The sequence below is a fragment of the Cebus imitator genome, unplaced genomic scaffold, assembly GCF_001604975.1.
Source record: "Cebus imitator isolate Cc_AM_T3 unplaced genomic scaffold, Cebus_imitator-1.0 Scaffold54, whole genome shotgun sequence".
Classification (NCBI taxonomy): Eukaryota; Metazoa; Chordata; class Mammalia; order Primates; family Cebidae; genus Cebus; species Cebus imitator.
Window position 1 is genome coordinate 3,889,675 of NW_016107369.1, and position 3,455 is coordinate 3,893,129.

At 53.8% G+C, this 3,455-nt stretch overlaps 1 long non-coding RNA gene across 1 annotated transcript; it reads right to left on the bottom strand.

The window, feature by feature from the left end:
- Positions 1–674: 674 nt before the first annotated feature.
- On the bottom strand, positions 675–2,729 carry LOC108304439. Its single transcript, XR_001825256.2, has 2 exons — positions 2,317–2,729; positions 675–936 (listed from the first exon to the last, which is right to left on the bottom strand). It is a non-coding gene; the product is annotated as an uncharacterized LOC108304439 (long non-coding RNA).
- Positions 2,730–3,455: the final 726 nt, after the last annotated feature.

Sequence of the window (3,455 nt, forward strand, 5' to 3'; positions counted from 1 at the left end):
AGAAGCCTGAGGCAGAACTGCTTGAACCCGGGAAGCAGAGGTTGCAGCGAGTGGAGAGATTGCAACACTGCACTCCAGCCTGGGCAACAGCAAGACTCCAGCTTAAGAAAGAAAAAAGATGCATAGGAGAGGAAAATCAGGAAAAGTTTTTAGGCAAGAGGTAGAATTTGAAATAGGCTTTTTATTTTTATTTTTTGAGACGGAGTCTCACTCTGTCACCCAGGCTGGAGTGCAGTGACCTAATATTGGCTCACCACAACCACCGCTTACTGGGTTCAAGCAATTCTCTGCCTCAGCCCCTGTGTAGCTGAGATTACAGGCACGTGCCACCACGCCCAACTAATTTTTGTATTTTTGTAGAGACAGGGTTTCACCATGTTGGCCAGGCTGGCCTCAAACTCCTGACCTCAAGTGATCCATACGCCTGGGCCTGCCAAAGTGCTGGGGTTACAGGCATGAGCCACCGTGCCTGACCTGAAACAGGGTTTGAAAGAAGGGGCAGGGTTCAGATAGCAGGAAGAGAAAGAGCAGTCTTTGCAGCAGAAGCAACAGACATGTTTTCTGCATCCAGATAGACCAGATCCTCAGAAAGAAACCAAAGAGAGAAAAGACCAGAATGGTTCGTGTGTTTTGGTTTGGCTTGGGTTTTTTTTTTTTTTTTTTTTTTTTTTTTTTTTTTTTTTTTTTCCACCAGAGTGAAATACAGAAAACCTCTTCCCCTTGCTGGCAGCAGCGCGATGATGCGTCTGGAATTGAAGGGCGCGCTGCCTCACATGTGCACCAGGGGGCAGAGCTGCCGCGGGGCTGCTGTAACTCCAAGAACAACCAGAGAGCAAGGGAAGGATCCCAACCCCTTCCTCAAATCAGCCGGCTGCCCGGCGGGAGCGCAGTTGGAAAGCAGCCGTCTTCTTAATCCGAGTTGCCTTCATATTCGGCCTAGCAGTTAGGGAAGAAATCGTGTATGAGGAAGTTGGGTGAGACTGAAAGGGGAAAGAGAAAGAGAGAAGCTTTAAAGAGACAATCTGCCCCACCCCCAGCAAGGAACCTCCATGTGCCATGAAAAGACTTGCAAACAGCAGGAAACGGTTCGGGTTACTCATGCCTCCTGCTGTAGTCTTGGTTGAGAAAAGTTTAATGCAAGGCTTAGGCTACTAGGAAAAGTGACCAACTGCTAGACTAAGACTGGCTTCAGAACAGCCGACTCCTGTTCCCTGGACAGGGGTGACCATTTCAGCCACTCTAAAGAGGAATGCTTGAGGCTTCAGGAAGTACACACTTCTTGGCCATCCCCCCAGGCCCTGTAGTCATGGTGTGGGTTGTGTGTCGCTGCAGATGTGACAATGGCATCCTTTAAGAGCCCTGAAGTCAATATTTAGCCTAAATATACAACCCACCGGCTAAGCCAGGCAACAGGGTTCTGAAGCCACAGAAGCACAGGAAGTTAGAAGCACTAGGGGATGTGGAACGCTATCTGAAGCTAGAAATCCTGACTTTTATCAGTTTCTAACTAGCTGTGCAAGTTTGGATAGGTGAATCAACTTCTCTGAGCTTTAATTTCCTTGTTGGCAAAAATAGGTTAAATTAGATTAAAAGGCTCCGATGTGCCTTCCAGCTCTGAAACTCTGAAAAACACAGACTCCTTCAGCCAGAGGAACTGGGGAATCTAGGGGGCAGGAATGGGGGTGGGAGGATGGTGACAGGCATCTTAAAGGATTAGCTCCCACACCTCTCTTCGCAATGGCAATCAGCTCCCCAGCAGTGGCGACTGCGGCACTGCCTGCCCCACCCCCGCCCTCTGGGCCCGGCGGTACACACCCACGGCTCCCTCAGAAACTTCTGGAATCTCACTGGATTCCTCCCAGGAATGCTTATTGCCCTTTAGAAGTGCAAATCGCTTTACATCAGCAACCCTGCCGCGCGATTATTAATCATCGCAATATTCTCCCCACCCCCTATCGTTCCCCCCTCCTGGAAGAGGAATTGCAGGGGTCCGGATTTATGAAGGTGATTCGTATTATTCATTCAATAATCAGTTAACTGGAGTTCATTAAGCGCCTAACAGGAGCAAGGTGCAGAGACATAGAAATCCAATCACCATAGGGAGCAGAACTGAAAGAGTCAGCGCTCAAAGAACTTCACTGATATTCCAGTTATGCCGTGGGGAGGGGGAACTTAGAGGGGGATGGGAGACCTCCCCTCACAAACCTGATGACAGTGCTGCAACCATTACGGACCACCCCCGCGGTTCGTTTTATCAGGCCAGGAAAAGGGAAGTGGCCTTCCCAAGGTCACTTATCCCCCGAGTGGTAAGCTGACCCCAGAACGGCGGTCTTCAAAGCTTTCCATTGCGCCATGAAGGAAAATTTTGAGTTGAAGCCTATAAAATACAGCGTTGGGCGAGGGATGGCATGATTTCCGGGCACAGAGTGAGAAAATCGTGATCCCAGATCACCCACCCACAACAGAGACCGCCCCAAATCTTGACTGCAGCCTCAATTAGCAGACGCGCAGGAATGCTGGAAGCAGCTCATCCATCAATCGCGGCACCCTCTCTTTGGGCCCCCAGCGCCCCTGCCCACGCCTCCGCCCGGGTGGGTCCCGGGGCAGGGGGCGGGGGTCTCGCGGCTTGGAGCCTTCACCCAGCATTCCAGGGGGCGGGGCAGGGACCAGGGGCTGGATGCAGCGGGAGTCCCGCCCCCAGCCTACCGCGGGCCGGCGGCGCAGTGGCTGAGCCAAATATGGGCATAGCGGAAGCGGCGGGCTGACGTCAAGGCGCCGGGTGGGGGCCGCGCTGCGGGGCGGTGACGGGAGTCGCTGACGGCGCCTACGTGTCACCGTGGAAACCAAACAGTAAACAGAGGACTCGCGAGCTCCTGGCACCGCCTGGCCCTGCGACCTGCCTGGAGCGAAGGGCCGGAAGCTGGGAAGGGCCAGGAGAAACCTTGGCCTGGTCGACGAGTGCAGGGGCGCGGCAAGGGTGTGGAGATGGCGGTGGAGGGGACGCTGAGAGGGCACTCCCAAACGTCCCTCCAGGAGGTCTCTGGAAGCCGGCGCTCCCTCCGCCCAGGGGCCAGGTCAGGAACGGAAGGAAGCCCTCCCGTCCCTTCTTTTTCTTTTTTTTGAGATGGAGTCTCACTCTGCCGCCCAGGCTGGAGTGCATTGGCGCGATCTCGGCTCACTGCAACCTCCGCCTCCCGGGTTCAAGCGATTCTACCGCCTCACACTCCCAAGTCGCTAGGAATATAGGCGCTCGCCACCGTACCCAGCTGATTTTTTGTATTTTTAGTAGATTTCACCACTTTGGCCAGGCTGGTCTTGAACTCCTGACCTTAGGTGATCCGCCCGCCTCGGCCTCCGAAAATGCTGGGATTACCGCGCCCGGCCTCTCCTGTCCCTTCTGAGGGCCTCCGTGCCTGCAAGGTTGTTGGTGATACTGATTTTGCTTTGTTTTTCCT